This window comes from Mus caroli, unplaced genomic scaffold (genome assembly GCF_978045245.1).
Source record: "Mus caroli unplaced genomic scaffold, Mus_caroli_1 scaffold_8, whole genome shotgun sequence".
NCBI lineage: Eukaryota > Metazoa > Chordata > Mammalia > Rodentia > Muridae > Mus > Mus caroli.
The window spans coordinates 49796678-49821895 of NW_028227263.1; the positions used below are offsets into that span (position 1 = coordinate 49796678).

General features: G+C 43.6%; 1 protein-coding gene across 2 annotated transcripts in view; it reads right to left on the reverse strand.

Annotated features, from left to right (window-relative positions):
- The window catches only part of Tenm4 (teneurin transmembrane protein 4), a 703400-nt gene that overhangs the window by 277104 nt on the left and 401078 nt on the right, over positions 1–25218 (reverse strand). The gene's annotated exons all lie outside the window — the stretch shown is intronic.

The following is a 25218-nucleotide window of genomic DNA, read 5'->3' on the forward strand; positions in this document are numbered from 1 at the left end:
CCGTGTCTTAATTCATAGCCTACACTTGCCCGAGATTCGCTATGCAACACAGACCAGTTTCAGACTCAAACTCTGGTAATCCTCTTGTTTCAGCCTTGCCAGCATTCAGGCATGAGCCGCAGTGCCTGACTCCTTCATTGCCCATTCTTTTCAAGGAACAAATTCAATGGGGAGATCCCAAGGCCTGACACTATTCCTGAGGCTATGGAGTGCTCACATAAAGGGACCTATCATGACTGCCCTCTGAAAGACCCAACAAGCAGCTGAAAGAGTCAGATGCAGAGATTTTGCATCAAACCAATGGACAGAAGCAGCTAACCCCTGTTGTTGAATTAGGGAAGGCTGGAAGAAGCTGAGGAGAAGGGCAATTCTGTGGGAGGACCAGCAGTCTTAATTAATCTGGACTCCTGATATCTTTCAAACACTGGACCACCAAACAGACAGCATATACCAGCTGATATGAGGGCCCCCAACACGCATACAGTAGAGGACTTCTGGGTCTGTGTTCATTCAGAGATGATTCACCTAACCCTCAAGAGACTAGAGACCCTGGGAGTTTAGAGATCAGGTGGGGTTGGGGGTGGGGGCATCCATGTGGAGACAGGGGGTGGGGAGGAGGCATGGGATGTGGAGCAGTCAGAGGGTAGATGGGGAAGGGGCGGGGAATGGAATATGGAGTGTAAAAAATGAATTACAAATAAAATTAAATTGAAGAACAACAACAAAAACCCAACAAATAGTAAAAGTTATTTTAAAGGGAAGACAACACAAACAACTCAGGAGCCAGTTCTTGACCAAGAGCCCTGCTGGAAAAAGTCAGGTAAGAGGAACTCCCTGTAAGTCCCAAGCTCAGTGAGCAGGGCAAGCCCTGGTTCTCAGGCTCCAGCCCAGCAGCGCCTGCTCTGTCAACCGCCCCCTCAGTTTGTTTTCAGAAGCAGGTCCTGGTCATCTGTCTCTGTGACTTACGCTGGGAAAATGGTCTTTGGAAATAAGACACAGTAAATTACTCAGGTTCAGGGCATCTGATCTCCTCCTCCTCCTCCTCATGAGCGTCTTAGGGAGTTTGGTTTTGTTTTTCTTCACTCATGAAGAACAGAGCTCTGCTTTCACGGGCTTGCCAAGGAGGATCCTCCTCCTCCACACTGAGGAGATGATAGCCTTAAGGTTTGCCTGATCTTCACATGGGGACAGACTCTCTCCAGTTAGTATGCTGTGTGGCAGAGCAATATTTGAGGAAGACATTCATTTTATACAATCTCCATTTTATTGGAGAAATAATTCACGTGCCCTACAAGCCACCTGTTTCCAGGACACCACTCAGTGGGCCTGAACATATCCACAGAACAGTGGGACTATTACTATGCAATATATCCGAGAGTGTTGGCTTTATCCACAAACATCATAGGTACCTGCAGGCACTCCTCGTGGTTCTTCCAGACCCTGTTGCTGGGGGGCAATCACAGATCTGTTCGCTGTCCTTACAGTTTTGCCTATTCTAGAATTTTCAAGGAAATGAAATCATATATTCTGGGTTCTTTTGTGACTGACTTCTTTCACTGAACATGTCTTTAAATTTTACCCACATCTCCCTATGTCGCCATTTAGCACTACAGTGGTTGGATATGTGAGATTTTGATCATCCACATCTCAAACCTCACTTGTTTCCCTTCTTGGCTATTATTGCTGGCTGCTAAATTCTTGCACATGGGGTTTTGCATGGGAAGTGTGTTTTCACTTCTGTTGGGTATAAATGTAGGTGTGGAATTGCTGGATTGGATGTTTTATCTTAGCTTTGTCAACTTGGCACAGTCTAGAGTCACTTGAAAAGAGACTGAGGAATTGCTCAGATCAGAGCAACCTATGGGCATGTTGAGGATGGTATTGATTGTTAGTATACATGGTACCAGCCCACTGTGGGTGGCGCCATTCCTTGGCCAGGTAGTCCTAGGCTATATGAGAAAGCTAGCAGAGCATGAATGTGAACAAGCATCATTTCTCTATGATTTCTGCTATACTTTGCTGGTTCTTGAGTTCCCTGGTTAGAGGCAATTCATTGGAATAACAAACAGGCATGGCTTCCTTGATAGATTGTAACCGGTAGGTTAAAAATAAACCTTTTCCCCCAAAGTTGTTTTTGTCAGAGTAATTTATCTCAGCAACAGACAGATGGCAGCTCCATGTTTAACCTTTTAAGGAAGTATCAGGTGACTTTCCAAAGTGGCGGCATCAGGTTACATTCCCACTAACAGCTGACTTCCCTACATCCTCGCCAACACTTGTTATTACCTACCTTTCTGAATACATCTACTCTGGTGTGTTTTATTGGCACCTTACCTACAGTAAAACTGATCTGCTTTCATGTGCTTACTGACCACTTGGGTCTCTATCTTCTTTGGAGAAATTTCTCTTTGGTTTCTCCTTGGTTTCTTTTCCTAGTTTTAAGTTGAGTTATTTGATTTTTCTTTTAAGTTTATTTTTATTTTTATAAAACTCAGTTGCAACCCTGAAATTTTTCTCAAATGAGTTATTTTGTGCCTACTTGGCCAGGCACTGTTCTGAGAATTACAGACAGGCAAAGAAGGGCAGATCCCTGCCTTCTGAACAGTTGCATTCTAGTAGAAAAGACAATCAATGAGAAAATATCTATATAGAAGACAATCAAGTGAATGTGGGGGTAAGTAATATTAAATGAGTACAGAGTCAGGTGTGATATGGTGGCTGTGTTGTTTCTGCAGTGTGGTAAAGAGTACTCTCCCTGAGGAGGTGCCAGTAAAAGTAACTGAAATATGAGCCATTCAATATCTGGAGATTGCCTCTGCTTCGGGCAGCAAACTTAGCAATGACAAAATCCTTATAGCAGGACCATGGTCGTTTGAGGCACAGCAAGGAAACTAACTGGGCTAGATGAATGGAATTAATATGGAGAAGACTTCAGATGAGTCTGGAGGTCTTCCCAGCGGCCAGGTTATAGATGGATAAAGTCTGCAAAGGAAGGTCACCAGGCACATGTGTCTTATGAGTCATGTCCTCCCAGGACAGGGATGGACATTCATTGCATGTGCCCACAGCCAACACAGTGATTCCACACGTAGTTGGAGTCTGTTACATGCTAGGATGGATCCCATTGAGTGTTAGAGTAGATCATAACTCCCTAAGCTCCTAATCACAACAGCAGTGAGATGTGATAGTGGTACAGTTTACACATGAGCATCTCATTTGTCGTCACCTCTGATCTAACCCCATCCTTCTCCTTCTATGGGTAGGGGAAATGAGGACAGGTGATGTGGTTTGTGCTGTAAGGAGCCAAATGAGACTCTAGCCTAGGGGAGTTGAGTAAGCTCTAGACCTGGAACTCAGACTTCCAGCAGGTTGCTTCATCTTTTAAAAACTCAGGATGTCAATTTGGTCCTACTCAAAATGGGTCTCATGAAAAAGAAATGAACACAAATATATTCATCATGCTCTCTCTCCCTCTCTCTCTCTCTTCCTCCCTCCTTCTCTCCTCTCCCTTCTTGCCTCTCATATCCATTTCCTGGCCAACCACAGTCAAACCCCAAGGCAGTTCTGTGGGGGCCTTGAATGGGACTGCAAACACAGCCTAAAACCAGCCCTCACTCTGGAGGGACTTAGACCTCCAGGATGCAGGAGACAGAATTGCATCACATTACAGGACAGAGGGGCAGGGATGCAGAGGAAGGGAAGAGTGGTGAGGGAGGTCCTGATGGGCAGGGTGACTGGCAGCTGCTCTAAGTTTCAAGTCCCAACTGAGGCTTCTCACGGACTTTTGCAGCCTTTCCTAGAGGACTATAAGATCCTTTATCTAGGCCCCTGGAGGCTAGGATTATGATAGGGCAGCAGGCTACTTTCCATGGAATGTGGGAGAGGAAGATGCAAGGCCATCTGTATTATTTCTCTCTGTCAAACTATGCTGGCAAATGTGACCAAAGAGCCACTGAAATTGATGGTGAGCCTCAAACAATCTGGCTACAGAGAGAGCTCTGCTCTTTCAGGGAGGCTGGGGCAGCTTAACTTCTACACTGAGATGTGATTAAGAAAGCACTTCCAAACAGCTGCTCAACATCATTTATTACTTCCTGGGGCTGTGTCTCCAGATATTTGCCTTCTCCCACTCCATTTACACAGCTGCAACATCCTAGGCCTCATAAGCGAGGAAGAGCATAACCCGACTGCCAGGCCCACTACTCAGATGTGGGGAATCTAGGACCTAGAGGGAAGAGGCAAGAGATATGGAACCCCTGGGGGGAAAGAGCTAGCTGCTGGAGGGTAGAGTGGTTGGTTACTGACAGTAATGGAGCACCTACTGTGTGTCCAGCTCTATGGAACCATTTTTAAGTGAATCATCACCTTCAGTCTGTAGACCCCCTGACAGATGTAGAATAGGATGTTTAAGCAAGATGCTCAAGGTTACGAAGATGGTGGGTGCCAGGATGGGCTGTGGACCGTTCTTTGATGGGTCCTAAGCCCACACTCTTAGGCTAGCCTGGCCAGCAAGCTCCAGAGATCTGCCTAGTTCGACCTCTTCCATGCTGGGATTACAAGCATGCTTTGCTATGTGTAACATTTTACTTTTTTAGTGTGTGTTTTGGGGCTCAAACTTAGGTACTCACTCATGCTCATAAGAAAGTACCTTACAGACTGAGCCATCTCCCCAGTACCTTTTATTAGGTACCAGAAGAGCTCAATAATATGCAAAATCAAGGCACGTTCTCAAACCACTGAACTGGAGAGACAAGAAGCTGGGCCTCAAATCCAGACCCTGAAGTCAGAGCTAGAGTTCTTTCTAGAAACACTCTGTGTTTCATGAGATCTTAGAATGGGAGTCAGGGATGTGTTTACCAATGGATTGGGTGAAAAACCAACTAGGAAGCAAGAGGCATACTTCCCAGTTGCAGGGTTTTCTAAATAGCTACGATACTTCGATAAAAAGTTAAAACAAAATGACAGAGAGCCATACTTGATGAAGGTTAGCATTCAGAGAGCAGCATGGCTTGAAGTGCCTTTTCCTGCTAAATGGACTGATTTGCCCTGGCCTTACTCACCAGGCCGCAGGCTCTCTCTCCCGTTAGATTTCCCTAGTGATTCTTGCAACTTTAAGGAAAAGAATAATTTTACTAAGAGCCAAAAGTCCTATAAATTTCTCTTCTGCCATTCCAGACCATCTTGAAAAATCAAGAGGAACACTTAGGGGCAGAGTGGACAGGTTGCGCAGTCTTGTCTCCCAGTGACTTTGTCTCATCCAGGGTAGCCCCAGAGGGAGGTTTTCAAAAGGGATCCTTGATCAGGTTTTAAGGAAGAATGTGATGGAGAAACAGACTTGCTTTTTACTCTCCACTGCATCATGTAGGGAAAGGAGCTTTGGTGTGAGAAGGACATTTACCACAGGCCTCTGGTGCATGGAACATTCTTTTGAGCTTTTTAGGTGTGCTCTGCCACAGAGTGTTCGCAAAAGCTGTTAGTCCCTATTGAACCAATACTATTCAAATCTGAAAATCAAGAAATAGGTGGGGCCAGGGCACCCTTCCTCAGCCGCTGTGGTGAACAAAAGCAACTTAGGAAAGGCAGGATTTATTTTCATTCATAGTTTGAAGATGGAGCCCACCACAGGGGGGAAGACAAGGCAGCTGGAACTTGAGGCAGCAGGCTGCATTGTATCTACCCAGCCGGGAAGCAGGAAGGTGTGTGCTGGCACCCAGCCCTGAACCTCAGCTCACGGACCGGTGGTGTTCACATTCAGGGTGTGTCTTCCAACAACAATGAATTCAATCTACAAATTCCCTCACAGACACACCCAGAGATTTGGCTCCTAGGTGATTCTTGGTCCTGCCAAGTTGACTGTCAACATTAGCCACCAAGGCCAGCCTCCGAAACCTGTGAAGGACTCCCACCTGACTTCTTAGCTAAATGTTTGGCATTCCTTGACTTCCAACATGGCTACAGCATCTCACTTTGCTGTCTGCCAGATGATACTCTCCATGTGTGTCTCTGTCTTCACATGGCATTCTCTCTCTATAAGGCTACTGGTCCTATTGAATTAGGGTCCCACCCTATTCAGGATGACCTCATCTTAGCTAACAGCTATTACAGTGACCTGATTCATATGCTGAGCTACTGGAGGCTAGAATTGCATCCTATCTAGTTTTGTGAAGCTGTGGAGTGATGGAGGACTCAATTTAACCTACAATACCATCTTGTGGAGCATAGAGTCTTCTTTGACTGACAAAATGGTCAAGTGACTTGCTCAAGATCTATAGCAACAACTCACAAATCAAATCTAGATCTTCCCACAATGCCCAAAGGGTATCTGCCTTAATGCTGCACCTTGCCCACATAAGGTTTATTCAGCTGGTGTCCATTCACATGTAAAGGACTTCCACATACACCACTATGAAATAAGTGTTATCCTCATCTCACTGCTGAAGAAAATGAGGGCTGGATAGGCGGAAGTCATGATGTTTGAAAAAAGACACAAGGAGAGAAGACTGTCTACCCAGTGTCACTAAGAGATCAGTGGCATTGTGGTAGGGGTTAGACACCAAAAAATGGACAATTGGCTTGGTCTTCAAGGCTTTCTGCCTAGCCTAACAGAGTAAACTGGATTCAGTGGGGCTGGGGGAAGGCTGTAAATACTTCTGATTTTTTTTTAACCAAAAAGGCTCATCTGTAGATAGAGTTTATACTTTGGAAGCTCAGGGCACTGGACAGACTAGTTCAGACATTCTAATCATATCTCACTTCCTGGGTAGCAGAACCACAGCATGACTAGCAAAAGAGAGTCTTGCTTTCTGGAGGGCAGAGCACAGAGCACGCCATCAGGTGTACAAAGTTTCTCATTTGTTCTGTGAACGGATCCTGAGGGACAGCATTCCTTGACCAATTCCAAGGTCTGTGTTGGCTTTGAGTTTCATGTGTCTGGGAAAATGAGGGAAGAAAGGGGGGCCTGCAGGGTAGGAAATACATTTAGGAGGTTCTGTTGTACTAAATGCATAGAGTGTGGAGGTGGGAGAGGCAGGTGTGTGCATTTAGAACAGTTCTGTCTGAATTGCCTTAGGTCCTTGGGCAAGCCAGAGAATGCAATTATCAGCTATAGGAGATGCTCAAGGCTCCTTTTAAAGAGATCTTCTATACACAGGTCAGGAACAGACCATTGCTCACAGTTCCACATTGGTTTTAACCAATATTCCAGTAGAACTGCAGACTTAGACTGGGCCCTTACCTGTCTTTGTAAAAGACCTTGGTTTAAAGGCCAACAAAATGCACAATAGGTCAATTCCTCATAATGCTATGAGGCTGGACAGGCCAGAGCAGGCCCTCAACTCAGTGTCCATGTCCTAATGGAGATGACACTTTTGCAGAAGCCTGGTGGTGAGCTGGGGGGTCAGGCTTAGGAGGCAGGTAGGCACAGATGTGTGCTAAGTATGCATAGGGTAGGTTGGTCAATGTTCCATGCCAAAGGACCTGCATATGCTGAAGTCCAAAGGTAGGAACCAGCACACTACTGTTAAGGAATAGTGGAATGAGTTGAATGTTTTCGTTACAGAGACGAGCGGAGAGACTTACGATCTAAGAAAGCTTACTGTACAATCTTGCCTGCCACTCCTTCTTGGGCTCTAGACTCAGCAGCAGCAACCAAGTAAGCTGCACCATGAGAATTGAGCCACCAAACGTCCCCGAAGCTGAAAATGAGCACGTGACAAGGCTACCTTTAGCGCTCTCCTAAAGCTCCAGTAATAAAGCTAGCAAGATTGATTCTTGCCGTTCTGCAAGGCCCGAGTCTGTCTCTCTGAGTTCCTCTTTATTACCCCCATTTAGCAGATGAGAAGGGGGAAGTTCAGGCGGGTTAAGTGACTCCATTCTGAAAGTCTATGATTTTCTGAAAGAAGCCACCCTCGAGCGTTCTGCCTGAATAACCGAATCCTTTGCTCTCAGGAGGAATTTTATGCAGGGGAGGAAAAAAAAAGACTCGTTAATCACAACAACGCTCACAGTGGTTACTATCGATCCCATCCTTTCTCTTTAGCAGCCTTCGGATCCATTTAATCCCACAACAATCTGACGGTGCAGATGCTTATATTATTCCCATTTCAGAGAGGAGGAGTCTTCCTTTTACAGTGCTCAATCAGCCTGGTCAAGGTCCTGTGGTCATCCAGGCATAGAAAGGACCAGAGCTGAGTCCAAATGGCTGAAGACCCACAGTCTGTGAAGCTAATCACTCCATTCTGAAGCTTACAGTCTAGCTCTTACAGCCAGATATGCACAAGTAGGAAATGGTGGACTGGAGCAGCCAGAGCAAGAAGCCTGGAGTTACCTGCTTGGGTTCAAACCTGTTTTACCATTTACAAGCTGTGTTATCCTGAGTGAGAAGTTCTAAGTTTTCAGAGCTTCAGCACTTCCACTGTAGAATGGGGACAGTGTTAGCTCCTGCACTGCCGGCTTGTACGGGATAGGAGTACAGACCCAAAAGCTCCATTTGAACATTTGTGGTCACTTATTACCTGTTCTGCACCAGACATGATACCTGATGTGTCTTATCTCTGATTCTCACAGGAACCTGGGCAGTGAGTTTATTGCTCCTACTTTGCAAAAAAAAACATCTTTAGAAAATTATGTAATGTACATAGAGTGATGCAGCATGGCAACTGCACAAAGCTGGACTGGAATCCATGATGGTCTGATTCTCCAGTGCATGTTGTTTTCCAGAGTGACATCTTTACAAGCAGCATTGCAGAGAGCACTGTAAGCCACTACAGTGAAGTTCTTGGCATATGACTTGTGTGTATGGGTACATACACATGGGTATGTGTGTGCACGTATGTGTGGTGCATGCCTGTGCATGTATATGTGTGTATATGTGTGTGGCATGCGTGTGCACATGTGTGTGCATTGTTTGGGGGGTGTGCACATGTATGTGGGAGATGAGTGTGCATGTGTATGTATATGTGCATTTATGTGTAGGGGTATGTGTGTGCATGTGTGCGTTCGTGCATGTGTATATAAGGGGCACAGCATGACAAGAAAGGGAGCAAAGGCAGGAATAGCACAGAAGACTACATTCAGGCATCAGCTATTGTTCTATAATAGAAATGTAATTATTTCATAAGGATGATAACAACCCATCCCATGTGCAGAACCCTTGCTGGTGCAGAAAACCCTTTCACACCATTATCTCATCGCATCCCATAATGGCCCTGCAGGCAGAGGAGTAGAGCTAATTATGTTAGGTTTTGCTTGTGGCAGCCTCTCTCTGTTGTCTATCAATACCCATAGCCCTCGCTAACAGCATCCTGACTCTGATCAGTGGGCCAGGCCTCTGCTCCGTGCCTCCATTGCTAGATTTTGGCTGGAGAATTACAGTGTTCCATTCTCCTCTTGGAAGTGTGACATGAGGAGAAGCCTATATGTTGAACCATCTGTATATAATGCTTGAGATTAGAGTAGCAGAAGCCAAGAAGCTATCCTGTGCTTTGGTAAACCATGTCTGGAATTGCTTTGCCTTAGAACATCTTGCTAAGTGATATAATGAAGGACTGAGGTAATAACAATGGTTACAGCTAAGTTGAGTTTGGCTTCTGTTGTGAAGATTAATCTCCTCTATCACTTTAGCTAGATTTGCAGTCACCTAGGAGACACACCTTTGGATAAACCTCTGAGGATGTTTTCAGAGAGGTTTCCATGAGGAAAGACCCACCCTGAATGTGGGTGGCATTGTCACAGGTGCTGGGGTCCAAGACTGAATGCAAGTAGAAAAAGGAGAAAGCTAACTGAAAACTAGCATTCATCTTTCTGACTTCTGACTGTGGAAACAATGTACCCAGTTATCTCACAGTTCTACCACTGTGCTCTCTGTGCATGATAGACCCTATTCTCTGAAACCACGAGTCAAACAATAATAATCACCCCTTTTCTTTAAGTTGCTCTTATTAGGTATATCATCATAGTAATAAGAAAAATAACCGAGTAACCTAAAACTTTCCTCCCACTACTTGAGGTTTTCAGACGTATCCTCAAGTCTAAGCCTATGCTAAGTCTAAGTCCTGCTACTTTGTTCAGTTGCCAACAAAGTGTGGCTCTGGTCTCTCCGTCTCTGTTCACCACTTCCCTCACTTCTCCATGAGTCTCTGAGCTGATGTGTCAGAGGGTAGACACGGGAACCATACCTGAGTCAGTAGCAACCCCACTAGTTTCTGGTCAGTACTTCATGCCTGGCATGAGGAACCTGTGGTGAATAAAACCTTTGCTTTCTTGGTACTTCTAGCCCAACAAGGCAGGCACTATTGGATGCCTTGTCACAATTCATCTCAGGTCCACTAAGACCTCTGATTCTTCTAAGAACCAGTGGCAGAGAGTATCTTATTAGGGATAAAGCCACCATCGGCAGTCTCATACCCTGGGCTCCTACTTCCTGCATGCTTCTGCATGGTGTGTAGCTGCAAATCTTGACTTCCTCTTAAAGGATGCCCACAGCTGGTCTCAGTGTCTTCATGTCCCAGCTGCTCAAGCAGGGTCCTTCTTCCTCAACACCCCCACAGAGCCTGCACTTGGAAGCCTGCTCATGCTCACTGGGGACCTTCTCGCTGCCAGTTTTCCACACAGCCATCCAGCCAGGCCTGAGCTTGTGCACTGCCTGAAGAAGGGCTTATCCAAAGTGCAGCAGATAACTGACTCCCTGTGTCAGAAATCATTTCCTGAGGTCCAGCTGAGCCATACCAGGTGGCAGCGTACCCATTGGTAGTCATGCCTGCTGCTGCTGCTATTGCTTCTTTTGAAAAAGTTGTCACTCTTCGATAAAGCCACTGCGATTAGCTTATGTTAAATCAGGCTGAGGACTGCCCTTGCCGACCTCTGTAGAAGGTCTCCATGGCTATGCTCACAGTTACTGACTACTCACAGGAGCTTGCTGTCCTGACTTCTTTGGCCTTTGTGGGGCCTTTTCTTCTGACATCTGATAGATATACCCTTTCCAGTATCTGTTGGGAAAGTATATTTCCAATACCATATTCTTTGAAAGAGGAAGGAGAACTCACCCTCTTAGGTGGGTTGTGGATATAAGGCTGTCAAGGCCACACATCCCACTATTTGTTAAAGACTTACAGAGTCTTCATTCACTTGATCATGTATTCATTCAACAAGTATTGAAAGCCGCATAGCAGTCCCTGGGGCTAGGTCAACTGTACTATGGAAACTCACAGACTCATGGGATATTTGCTGTTATGCTTTGAATAAGGACTATTCCTATGAAGACTCATGTGTTGAAGGCTTGCTCCCATCTGATAGAGTTGTTAAGAGGTGACAGGTTCATGAGGGTACTAAGTTTATCAATGGTTTGATCTACTGATGAGTTTATATTTCACTATTAGAGTGGGGGCCTGGATGGAGGAAGCAGGTCACTGGGGGAATACCTTTAAAGTGCATATCTTGCCTGCTACTGGCCCCTTCCTGTCTATCATTTTTGCTTCCTGTCTGCCAGATGGCGAGCAGCTCTGTGACATCATGCTCTCTCGGCAATGATGCTCTGCCTCACCATGGCAGATTCACAGAATTGTGGACTAAAACCTATGAAACTTGGAGCCCACACATATCTTTCTTCTTTCAAATTGCTTCTTGCTTGATATCTGCTACAAAACAACAAGCACACTTATGTTATGTTATGTTATTTTATGGTGCACCTGCTCGAAACATTGCTCAGGTGAGGGTGACCTCGGCCAAACTGAACTGTGCCCTCCTCTGTGTTTCCATTGTACCATCCATTCTATCTGCCATGTAGATGTGAGGCCTACTCTATGCTGGCACTAAGGATGCAGGTGCACGAATCAAGCCATAACCTCTGCCACACCTGATGGAGGGGAGGTATTCCCCTCGGGAGTTTCATCATTCTAGGAGAGGAATCAGAAGGCCAAGTGCCTTCTGCCCAGCGTCTACAGCTGCCTCTCCTGTTTTAGAGACTTCTGTGGCCATTTCTAATGAAGGACAATGTCCTGTGCTTTGAGGCTCTATGAGCCAAGTGGATAAACAGGGTGGGAGCTCAGGTCAGGAGTTAGAGCCCTGGCTTTGGCTTCTCAGCAACATTCCTTGTGCCTTGGGCAAATCCAAGGTATCTCACCAGGACTAGGCTTTCTGTACCACCAGAACTCTCAGGGGCTTCTAGAATAAATGAATAGAAATGTGCCCATCAACTGTCATGGATTCCAACAGCAGGAAGGGGAGGTAAGCAAAGCCAGGGCAAATCCCCTAGGACTCACTGACACGTCTTTTGCTGTACCTCTGAGAATTAGCTTTCCCATCTGGAAATGATGGGACCAGGTTTTGAAATTAGAAATATTTGATTTAAATTCAAACCCCATCTCTGATTCTTTGTGATCTATAACAAGTTACTTCTCTCTAAGAGTAAAATGGAGATTTCAAGCTCTGTCTTGTTATGTGGATACAAAGCTTAGGATATAATCTAATCTATGAACCATAGTATAGTGATATTTGGTACTCAGTAAAATTTAGTTCCTCATTCTGTGAGAGGCTGGGTATCCTAAAGATTTATTAGAAGGACTTTTTTTTTTCTTTTTTCTTTCTTTCTCTCTCTCTTTCTTTCTCTTTCTTTCTTTCTTTCTTTCTTTCTTTCTTTCTTTCTTTCTTTCTTTCTTTCTTTCTTTCTTTCTGTATACAGTTTCTTTCCCAAAATAAACAGGTAGGAATTATATTTGGTTCTTAGGATCAGAGTCTCACTGATGGACTCAACCCACAAGATTAAGGAAAACCCAAACCCTTACTGTAATCTGTGTAGCCACATATCCCAAACTCAATGCTTGAAGATCATCTCCTATCTTGTTGCTGACGTGACAAGAAACTCAGTGTTCCTTCAGAGGCAGCCGATTCTCATCTTAGTAGACTCTGACTTCCAGGAAGTTATGTTTTAAAGAAAGAAGGAAGTAAAGGAGATGTACCAGCACAGTGCTGCGGCTGTTGTCACCACTAACACTGCCACTATGGCTGGGACTGGCATAGTCACTCCTTTTAGTTACAGTTTCATTTTTCTGTGGCTTCTGATACCTATGCTCGACCAAAGCTTGAGGCCATAAATGAAGAAATCTAGAAATGAATGACTCCCGCAGCACAGGATTCTGAGAAATGTGATGAAATCTCATGCTAACCCTCTATGTCTTCTCCAGGATGATAAACATCCTCCATCCCTCTGTCCTGCCCATTAGTGACTTATCATGCTTCTCAGTGGTCAGAAGGACTCTGACTTATACTGTAATGCATGCCTAACACTAACATTTATTTACTTAATAGTTTTCAATAAGAGGTAAGATTGGGACAACACAAAGAATCAATGAAACTATGAGCCAGTTCTTTGACAAACTCTCAGCAGAACTGTAGCATGCTAAGGACAGGCCAGGTTACTGAGTGTAGGTCCTGGTCTGCCCCTGGTCTAGCCAGAAGAAAGAGAGAGGACGCAAATCAATATAACTAGGAATGAGGCAAGGAGTATTACAACAAATGCAAATGGAATTTAGACAGTTCTTGGAGAATTCTTTAGAAAACTACATTTTAAAAAATTGGAAAATGAAAAAAAAAAAGGATAAATCTTGAGACACAAATCTCATACCAAAATTAAGTCAAGAAGATGTAAAAAAATTCAAACAGATCTATAAAAAGCAAGGAGACTGAAACAATTTTAAGGAGCCTTCCCAACATCCATCCTGAAGCTGGATCTCAGTCAGTAGAGTACTTGTCTAGCATGCACAAAGTTCTGGGTTTGATCCGCAACACCACATAAAACATGTATGATAGCTCATGTCTATAATTCCAGAATTTAGGTGGTAAAGACAGGAGGATCAAGGATTTAAGACCAGCCTTGGCTAACTAGTGAGTTCAAAGCCAGTCTGGGATATATGAGATCAAGACTCTATTTTAAAAAAATAATAATTAAATTAAAAAGAGTCTTTTTAGTTTGCCTAGCAATAGACAAACTACCAAATTCTATCAAAATCTGAAAATGAATTAATACTAATGCTCCTCAAATCATTCCAGAAAACAGGATTGGAGGGTTCTACTAAACACATTCTACAAAGCCAATATTATCCTGGTGCCAAAACCAGATAGGGTCCAACGACAGCAAAACACTATGGACCAGTTTCACAGGTGCAATCATTTGCAACAATAAACTCAGAAACTGAGTTCAAGAACATATTAAGAATGTCACACACAGCTGGGCGTGGTGGCGCACACCTTTAATCTCAGCACTCGGGAGGCAGAGGCAGGCGGATTTCTGAGTTCGAGGCCAGCCTGGTCTACAAAGTGAGTTCCAGGACAGCCAGGGCTACACAGAGAAACCTTGTCTCTAAAAACAAAAAAACAAAACAAACAAAAAAAAAAGTCACACACCGTGGCCAAGTCTATGCTTTTACAGAGATGAAGAAAATACAGTATAGCACAAATACAAACTCAGGGACAGAAGTCACATTACCATCTGAACAGATGCCAAGAAGACCTTTGACAAAGTGCTCCATCCCTGTGAGAAAGCCTTGTGGAAATCAGGGATTGGGGGACAGTGAGATGGGCTCATCATCTAACCCTTGCAACTCCGAGGGATAGGTACTGTCATTTCTATCTGGAAAATTAAGAAACTGGTATAAGACGAGTCATATTCTTTGCATCCAGCAACTCAGTCACATAAGACCAGGCCGGGGGTAGCTCTTTGATTCATTAAGGCCTTCACCATTATCTCCATTTCTAGGGCTGCATGGGAAGGCTAGTCTCCGACCTCCATCCTTACATCCATTCCCTTGTAGAAGTCATAGCAGAGCCGACTTGTAAGTCCAACCCTGGAAATATAGAACATCATTTCCAAGCCTCAAGAGACTTTGCACTTCCTTAAATCACCTGTCATGGGGAAATCAGCCACCATGTTGCCAAGATGCTCAAAGAGCTGAGGCACATGCAGTAAGGACCTGAAGCCACGGCCAGCCTCAGCTCTCCAGCAGTGAGTGTGTTGTCTTAGAAGTGGATTCTCTAGCTCCAGTCAAATCTTTGGATGACTGACTGTGAGCCTGGCAGAGACCTAAGTCGGGCTAGCAAGCTAATGAGTCCCTGGCCCCCAGAAACTTTGACATAATAAATGGTCCACGCAGTTAGAGTGCAGGGTAATTTGTTATAAAACATGTGAACAAAATAATACAAAAAGGAAAGATCACAGTGATTAAATGGTGAGTGACTTTTAAAAGAAGATTGTTTCTGTGTGTGTGTGTGTGTGTGTGTGTGTGTGTGTGTGTGCATGTATTTGTAGGTCAAAGGCTAAAAGGTAGTGTCAGATCTCCTGGAGTTAGAGGAAGTTTCTTGACACCCGATATAGGTGCTGAGAATCAAGCTCCCCGTCTTCTGGAAGAGCAGCGACCACTCTTATCTGTGGAGCCACCTCTCCAGCCCCCTACCCCCCAACCCCCAGTGTGTGAGGTATGCCCAGATGCATGCATGCAGGGGCCAGAGGAAGATGTCAGGTGTTCTGTACTCCATCTCTCTGCTCTACTTTATTCTCCTTCTCATTGAACCAGAATCTGACTGGTTTAGCTTGGCTGGTGACCAGTGAGCTACCTGGTCCTCCCTCGGTGCTGGCATTACAGACACACGCTGCCATGTGTGTGAGGGATTCAGATTCATGTTCTGGGGTTCTGAGGCAAGTGCCTTTACTCACAGAGCCATCTCCTCCCCCCACCCCACTCCCACCGCCCCCCAGGGCTTAGTCAGAGGACTCCAAAGCCTCATTTGAGAACCAAGATATGGGTGGGAATTCCCAATGGACAGCCTTGGTTTCAGTTGTTTTCTGATTGTCATGGTGCTCCTTTGAATTTTATTTTCATGTTAGATCTACAGAAGAATTAATGTCAAGGAACAGTCATCAATACTTCAGCTATAGCCCCTAACCTTAAACCGATAGGCCATGAAACTGTAACATGAAATTGCGCAGAAAATAAAAGTCTGTGCGTTGTTTATTAATACATTAGCTCCGTGCAAGACAAAGAGCATATCAGTTCAGTGGCATTTAATAACAGCTCTCCTCATTAGAATATTAATCGCCAGTGTCAAGACTCGCTAGATTCTATTAACATTAAGCAAAGGTTAGCTTTGGTCAGCACTTAGCATTTAAAGACCGCAAGAATCAGAGGACATGGGGAAGAGCCTACTAACATGCTCCTCCCTGCCTCTGTCCCCAGGCAGATGTTTGAGCCATAATTGATGTTACCACACGCTCTCCTTCCGTAGCAATTATGCTTTCTGTGTTTTGTTTAATACCGACAATCAAATACATTCCCGCACCTCACACACGTTTGCCCTGCTTTCGTTTTGCTGCCTTTTCATTTGCTTCCTGTTCTGAGAACACGCACAAGGAGCAAATGTTAAGAGCCATCTTCAGAGACACCACGCAGAGAGTAATTAAATCACAGCTCGACCTTCTTGTCTTCATGTTCAACAGCTCTGGCTCCTCGACACGAACTTCTCTGGGGTTTTCCCCACTCCTGCCCCACACAGCCTCTCAGAACCCAGCCCTCTCCAAGGTCACGGTGCTTCCGGAATGTGGTCTACACCAAGATCGTTGTCCACAACCCCTTCCCCAGGGACCACAGGGTCATTTCATAACTTTTAAACATATAGATTCTTGAGGTCATCACTCAAGTGTGCCCCACCCCTCACCATGTTTAAAGTTTTTTCTATTCCTTTTAACAACAGGGCAGGGCCATCCACAACAGTGAAGAAAGAACATCATAGCCAGGGGCCTGTGATCTGTGGAATACACTGCAAGTTTTTGTTTTCTTGTTGTTGTTGTTGTTGTTGTGGTGGTGGTGGTGGTGGTGGTGGTGGTGGTGGTGGTGGTGGTTTTACTAAGGACAGTCTCAGCATGTTGTTAGGGAGTGAGCTACAGAATACTGCCCAGCAGACACCAGCAGAGGTTGCTGAATCACAGAATAATGGATTCTATTAGTGTTGGAAAAAGGTATAGACACATAGCTTGGCATAGAAATGACTAGAAAGATAAACTATAAAGCCGTGAATGGCAGGGTGAGGTGGATGCTAATGTCTTTTGCTTTTCATTCTATAGCCCTAAGCACTGTTTGAATTTTTAACTGTGTGACTTTGTGACCTTGTATAAGAAAAATGGCATAAATATTTAAATGTTAATGCTGGGGAGTTTCGTGTTTGATATTGTCCCTTCTTGTCACACTTTTCTACTGACTTTCCCCCCACCTAGCATGCACTATTTGCATAATTAGAAAAAAGACATTAAAAATTAATACATAGTAGCTGTAGTGTCCTGCATCTGAATCTTTGTTCCACACAACATGTTAAGGACACAGGGGGGTAACAAGGCACAGGTGTAATCAGTTGCCAGTGTCACATGTCCATGATTTCTGAGATAGGGATGAGGGGGCCTGTGTGTTGAGTATGGCTTCAGCTGTGTGCAGGTCTTTTTTGTTGTCACGGTGACTAAGAAGCCTACTGCTAATGTTTAATACTCTGATGCTGTGAATGATAAAATGTTCTACCCAAAATGCCAATGGAGACATGCCCTTTTAAGAAATACCCATAGATTATTTAAAATTATAGTTTTAGAATGTCTCTGCCCCCAGTTGATCTTCATGTTCCCTTTGAAGAAGAATTTGTTCTTGTTGATAGAGGGGAAATATTTAGACAGTAGGTTTCCTGAAGACCCTCTGGAGAAAACTCCCCAAGAAAGAGACACAAACATGGGATGGATTGCAAGGAATACCTGAGAGGCAGGAGAATTTGTTCAAGCAATTACTATGTCAAGCTCCTGGGTCTCCTCCCGTGGCTCACAGGGAACTATTAGCCCCATTTTACAGATGAGTAAGTTGAAAGCTGGAGTTTATGCCACTGAACCTTGAGGCTCTTGGCTAGCAAATGATTCAGTTCAAACATAGGGTTGGCTTTCCAAGCCCTTGTTCCTTGCCAGGTTCCACGGGCTTCCCTTCCAGCCACAGAGGAGGCCAGGTGACACCTGGAAGCAATTTCTTCCCTGCTTTCCCCCCAGGAGCAGGGCTCCTCTGGTAAGGGAATTCACGGTAGGAAATCAACCTCTGTCTGCAAGGGCCAATTACACAGTCTGGAATAAAGAGGGCAACCTGGACCTGGATCCCGGGACACTCCCCACCCTGCTGCCTATGCAGGTACACAGGAAGAACCTGGGAGGGTGCAAGGGAGACCTGTTCTATTTTACGAAAATAGTTTTGTTTGATTATCCAATAATACCAAGCTATAAAGCAGGGACAACTATGGATTTCCTCTAAATTTGAAAAATTGTGAGCCGTTAACTTCTCACTTTAAAGGCAGATCTATTTGAAAGGAATTGAGTTCCCTGGACTGGGGGTGGGGGAAGAGCAGGAGTCAGTTACCACAGACTTCTGTTAGGGTCTCCAGATCAGCAAAGCCTGCTAGGACAGACCTGGAAAAAATGAGCAGTTTCTGAGATTGCTTGCCACGATCCCATGGACCCTGGGTGTCTGCCCAGGTCCTCTTGTAAGAAGCACAGTGATTTCTTCTCCCATAGATATTTTAGACGTTGGCCAGAGCTTATCTCAACCTTCTTAATGCTAAAACCCTTAAAGACAGTTCCTTAGATGGTGGTGACTTCCAAACATAAAATTATTTATTGCTACTATGTAATTGTAATTTGCTACTGTTATGAATCATAATGTAAATATCTGTATTTTCTAATGGTCTTAGGTGACCCCTGTAAAAGGGTCATTTGACCCCTTAAAGGGCCAAGGGTTGAAAATTGCTGCTTTAGACTCAGCTCAGGTCTGCCTTGCTCTGGGCTGTCCTCTCTGATCCCTGAAGATTGGTTCAGAATCCTCCAAATCTGCATGGCTCCCTTCTCTCATGCAGTGAGCCCATTTCTCCACAGGCAATTTGATTGCAATGTTCATTTCTTTAGGGTGGAAAAGGTCTGCCTCAAATTGGTGTTCTTATTGCTTACCATACAGTGTAGTCATGCATTCTGGGTTCGTGGTTGTTTGTGAACAGACTTTTCCTCTAGACGTAAGACTTTGTGTGGATCTAGGATGAGAAGTGGACCTCACCAGATAGTGTGGGAAGCACAGGACGGACTGAAGGAACAGAAGGAACAGACACAAGAAACATCGGAATATTGAAGATCAGCCTTAGTCCATGGTGGTCTGATAGGATGCATAGGACAATTTCAATATTTTTGTATCTGTTGAGGCCTGTTTTGTGACCAATTATATGGTCAATTTTGGAGAAGGTCCCGTGAGGTGCAGAGAAGAAGGTATATCCTTTTGTTTTAGGATAAACTGTTCTGTAGATATCTGTTAACTCCATTTCTTTCATAACTTCTGTTAGTTTCACTGTGTCCCAGTTTAGTTTCTGTTTCCACAATCTGTCCATTGATGAAAGTGGTGTGTTGAAGTCTCCCACTATTATTGTGTGAGGTGCAATGTGTGCTTTGAGCTTTACTAAAGTTTCTTTAATGAATGTGGCTGCCCTTGCATTTGGAGCATAGATATTCAGAATTGAGTGTTCCTCTTGGAGGATTTTGCCTTTAATGAATATGAAGTGTCCCTCCTTGTCTTTTAGCTCTGAGTGCCTCCAAAAAGAAACTGGAGAGAGCACACACTAACAGCTTGACAACACATCTAAAAGCTCTAGAAAAAAAGGAAGAAAATTCACCCAATAGGAGTAGACAGCAGGAAATAATCAAACTCAGGGATGAAATCAACCAAGTGGAAACAAGAACTATTCGAAGAATTAACCAAACGAGGAGTTGGTTCTTTGAGAAAATCAACAAGATAGATAAACCCTTAGCTAGACTCACTAGAGGGCACAGGGACAACATCCTAATTAACAAAATCAGAAATGAAAAGGGAGACATAACAACAGATCCTGAAGAAATCCAAAACACCATCAGATCCTTCTACAAAAGGCTATACTCAACAAAACTGGAAAACCTGGACGAAATGGACAAATTTCTAGACAGATACCAGGTACCAAAGTTAAATCAGGATCAAGTTAACGAGCTAAACAGTCCCATATCCCCTAAAGAAATAGAAGCAGTCATTAATAGTCTCCCAGCCAAAAAAAGCCCAGGACCAGATGGATTTAGTGCAGAGTTCTACCAGACCTTCAAAGAAGATCTAATTCCAGTTCTACACAAACTATTCCACAAAATTGAAGTAGAAGGAACTCTACCCAACTCATTCTATGAAGCCACAATTACTCTGATACCTAAACCACAGAAATATCCAACAAACATAGAGAACTTCAGACCAATTTCCCTTATGAATATAGATGCAAAAATACTCAATAAAATTTTCGCTAACCGAATCCAAGAACACATTAAAGCAATCATCCATCCTGACCAAGTAGGTTTTATTCCAGGGATGCAGGGATGGTTTAATATATGGAAATCCATCAACGTAATCCAGTATATAAACAAACTCAAAGACAAAAACCACATGATCATCTCCTTAGATGCGGAAAAAGCATTCGACAAGATCCAAAACCCATTCATGATAAAAGTCTTGGAAAGATCAGGAATTCAAGGCCCATACCTAAACATGATAAAAGCAATCTACAGCAAACCAGTAGCCAACATCAAAGTAAATGGAGAGAAGCTTGAAGCAATCCCACTAAAATCAGGGACTAGACAAGGCTGCCCACTTTCTCCCTACCTATTCAACATAGTACTTGAAGTACTAGCCAGAGCAATTCGACAACAAAAGGAGATCAAGGGGATACAAATGGGAAGAGATGAAGTCAAAATATCACTTTTTGCAGATGATATGATAGTATATATAAGTGACCCTAAAAATTCCACCAGAGAACTCCTAAACCTGATAAACAGCTTCGGTGAAGTAGCTGGATATAAAATTAACTCAAACAAGTCAATGGCCTTTCTCTACACAAAGAATAAACAGGCTGAGAAAGAAATTAGGGAAACAACACCCTTCTCAATAGTCACAAATAATATAAAATATCTTGGTGTGACTCTAACTAAGGAAGTGAAAGATCTGTATGATAAAAACTTCAAGTCTCTGAAGAAAGAAATTTAAAAAGATCTCAGAAGATGGAAAGATCTCCCATGCTCATGGATTGGCAGGATCAACATTGTAAAAATGGCTATCTTGCCAAAAGCAATCTACAGGTTCAATGCAATCCCCATCAAAATTCCAACACAATTCTGCAACGAATTAGAAAGGGCAATCTCCAAATTCATCTGGAATAACAAAAAACCTAGGATAGCTAAAACTCTTCTCAAGGATAAAAGTACCTCTGGTGGAATCACCATGCCTGACCTAAAGCTCTACTACAGAGCAATTGTGATAAAAACTGCATGGTACTGGTATAGTGACAGACAAGTAGACCAATGGAATAGAATTGAAGACCCAGAAATGAACCCACACACCTATGGTCACTTGATCTTCGACAAGGGAGCTAAAACCATCCAGTGGAAGAAAGACAGCATTTTCAACAAATGGTGCTGGCACAACTGGTTGTTATCATGTAGAAGAATGTGAATTGATCCATTCCTATCTCCTTGTACTAAGGTCAAATCTAAGTGGATCAAGGAACTTCACATAAAACCAGAGACACTGAAACTTATAGAGGAGAAAGTGGGGAAAAGCCTCGAAGATATGGGCACAGGGGAAAAATTCCTGAATAGAACAGCAATGGCTTGTGCTGTAAGATCAAGGATTGACAAATGGGACCTCATGAAACTGCAAAGCTTCTGCAAGGCAAAAGACACCATCAATAAGACAAAAAGGCCACCAACAGATTGGGAAAGAATCTTTACCTATCTTAAATCAGATAGGGGACTAATATCCAATGTATATAAAGAACTCAAGAAGGTGGACTCCAGAAAATCAAATAACCCCATTAAAAAATGGGGCTCAGAGCTAAACAAAGAATTCTCACCTGAGGAATACCGAATGGCTGAGAAACACCTGAAAAAATGTTCAACATCCTTAATCATCAGAGAAATGCAAATCAAAACAACCCTGAGATTCCATCTCACACCAGTCAGAATGGCTAAGATAAAAAATTCAGGTGACAGCAGATGCTGGTGAGGATGTGGAGAAAGAGGAACACTCCTCCATTGTTGGTGGGATTGCAAGCTTGTACAACCACTCTGGAAATTAGTGTGGCGGTTCCTCAGAAAATTGGACATAGTACTACCGGAGGATCCTGCAATACCTTTCCTGGCATATAACCAGAAGATGTCCCAACCGGTAAGAAGGACACATGCTCCACTATGTTCATAGCAGCCTTATTTATAATAGCCAGAAGCTGGAAAGAACCCAGATGCCCCTCAACAGAGGAATGGATACAAAATATGTGGTACATTTACACAATGGAGTACTACTCAGCTATTAAAAACAATGAATTTATGAAATTCCTAGGCAAATGGTTGGACCTGGAGGGCATCATCCTGAGTGAGGTAACACAATCACAAAAGAACTCAAATGATATGTACTCACTAATAAGTGGATATTAGCCCAGAAACTTAGAATACCCGAGATATAAGAGACAATTTGTAAAACACATGAAACTGATGAATAAGGAAGACCAAAGTGTGGACACTTTGCCCCTTCTTAGAATTGGAAACAATCACCCATGGAAGGAGTTACAGAGACAAAGTTTGGAGCTGAGACAAAAGGATGGAACATCTAGAGACTGCCATATCCAGGGATCCATCCCATAATTAGCCTCCAAACGATGACACCATTGCATACACTAACAAGATTTTGCTGAAAGGACCCTGATATAGCTGTCTCTTGTGAGACTAGGCCGGGGCCTAGCAAACACAGAAGTGGATGCTCACAGTCAGCTATTGGATGGATCACAGGGCCCCCAATGGAGGAGCTAGAGAAAGTATCCAAGGAGCTATAGAGATCTGCAACCCTGTAGGTGCAACAACATTATGAACTAAACAGTACCCTGGAGCTCTTGACTCTAGCTGCATATGTATCAAAAGATGGCCTAGTAGGCCATCACTGGAAAGAGAGGCCCATTGGACTTGCAAACTTTATATGCCCCAGTACAGGGGAACGCCAGGGTCAAAAAGTGGGAATGGGTGGATAGGGAAGTGGAGGGGGGGGGTCCGGGGGACTTTTGGGATAGCATTGGAAATGTAATTGAGGAAAATACGTAATAATAATAAAAAAAAAAACATCGGAATATCTCCTCAGTAGTGAGGAGAGACAGTACTTACTTAAAAAAATGAAGACTTTTGAAATCAATTCTGAAAGAACAAGTTGAGAAAAACTACTTATTACCTATGTGACCTGAGGCAATTTATTTAACTGTTTGCCCTTCGGTTTTCCCAGGATGACTTTAATTAGGTGTTTATTAATGGTTTGCCACAATGCCAGCCACCCAGTGAACACTCAATAAATTGTGGATTTCACTAGTATTATTCTGGAAGGCGATGGTTACTTTGAAATTGTAGGAATGCCTGGGTCCTTGTATCTTAGAAATTGTTCATTTAGATGACCAAGACTTGATAACTAATTTGTGCTGTTCTTATGATTATTCACTTGTAGACTTCATTCATTAATGTAATTTGCTTATTGAGTAACTATTATTGACAATATATTGCAACATGTTGTGAGAACACTTACCACCAAGTCTGAGGATCTCTGCTTTATCCCAGGATCTACAGGGTAAAAGAGAGGTCCCCACAAGGTGTCCTCTGATCACATGTGCACTGTGGGGCATGCACCCCAAATAAAAATTTAAATGTAACTTTAAAAAATTGATTTCCAGTCATCAAAATCCAAAATCTTGTAGAGGCAATGGCTCATAGACACAGAGCTCTGGGCAAGGAGGGATCAAAGTGGAGTTGAGGAGAAGGGAGGAGGGAGTCTGGGAAAGACAGAGAGCTACCTAAGGAGAAATCAGTTCATAGGAACAGGACAGTTTGTGTTCTTAAGCTTTTCTATATTTCTAATTTTCAGTAATCTTGTGTGTGTGTGTGTGTGTGTGTGTGTGTGTGTGTGTGTGTGTGTGTATTTGTTCTTGGAATTCTTGAGATTTCTGCATGTGTGAGTTTAGATTATGTTAAATTTGGGGACGTATCAGGTATTATTTAAATCCATCTCCTAGTACAGGATTCTGATTTCATGTTATACTAAGTAGTAGTTACCTAGAGACTCCTTTTAGTCTCTCCCTCCCTCCCTCCCTCCCTCCCTCCCTCCCTCCCTCCCTCCCTCCCTCCCTCCCTCCCTCCCTCCTTCCCTCCTGACCTCTCTCCCTTCCTCTGTCTTTCTCAGTTTAGATAGTTTTAATAGCCCTGTCTACAAGTGTTTGGACCTTTTGTTACAAAGGTTATAAACAATGGTTAACTGTATTGGTAAAATTTTCATTTCAAAAATTATACTGTTCAATTAAATATTTCCATTTGGGTATTTCTTCAAGGAGATTTTCTCCTTGCTCACTCATGGTTGGCTGACTTCACTCTCCTTAGCGATAGGTCCTGTGCCCTTCTTTGCACTGCAAGATGTTTTGGTTGTCCAGTGTGTGCTAGGACATCTGGGCTCTGGGTCTTTCTGTCTCCCTCAGAAGTGTGTTTAGTTTTGCCGAGGGAGAAAATTAATTTCTGGATAGATTAGCTTTGCCATTTCAAAGCTTAGCCTAAACTCCATGAGAACAAGGCAAAAATAGTCTTCACTCCTGACTAGATTAACCCTGGTCTTTCAGCAGACACTCCTCAAAGTCCACAGCATTCAACAAGGCCTTTCTATTCTGTCTCTCAGCTTTGTGAGATTCCTGGCATGCAAGTGCTCAACAGGGCTTTTATTTTTGGATTCCTTTCTCCCTGGTCAACCAGCTCTCAATTGTGGACATGCCAGCACCTGCGCCTCCACTGGTAGGGTGGCTATGCTCTGTTTAATATCTCCTTCTCTGCTGCTTCATAAATCTCCTCTTGGCGAAAGCTGGGAGAGCCACACATGTGATCCATACAGTTTCCTCTTTGAGAACTAAAGCTTGGTATCACCTTGTGCTTATCTCAGGAAATAATAATTTCATATATCATGCCCATCATCACCATCCTCTAGCAGATAGGATGGGTAGTTCCAGTCACTGAAGGATAGCCAGAGTAGAAATCTGGAGAGTGGAGAGCCCTTAGGATTGCTTTATGAAGAGGAAGGACGTAGACAGGAGGCAAAAAAT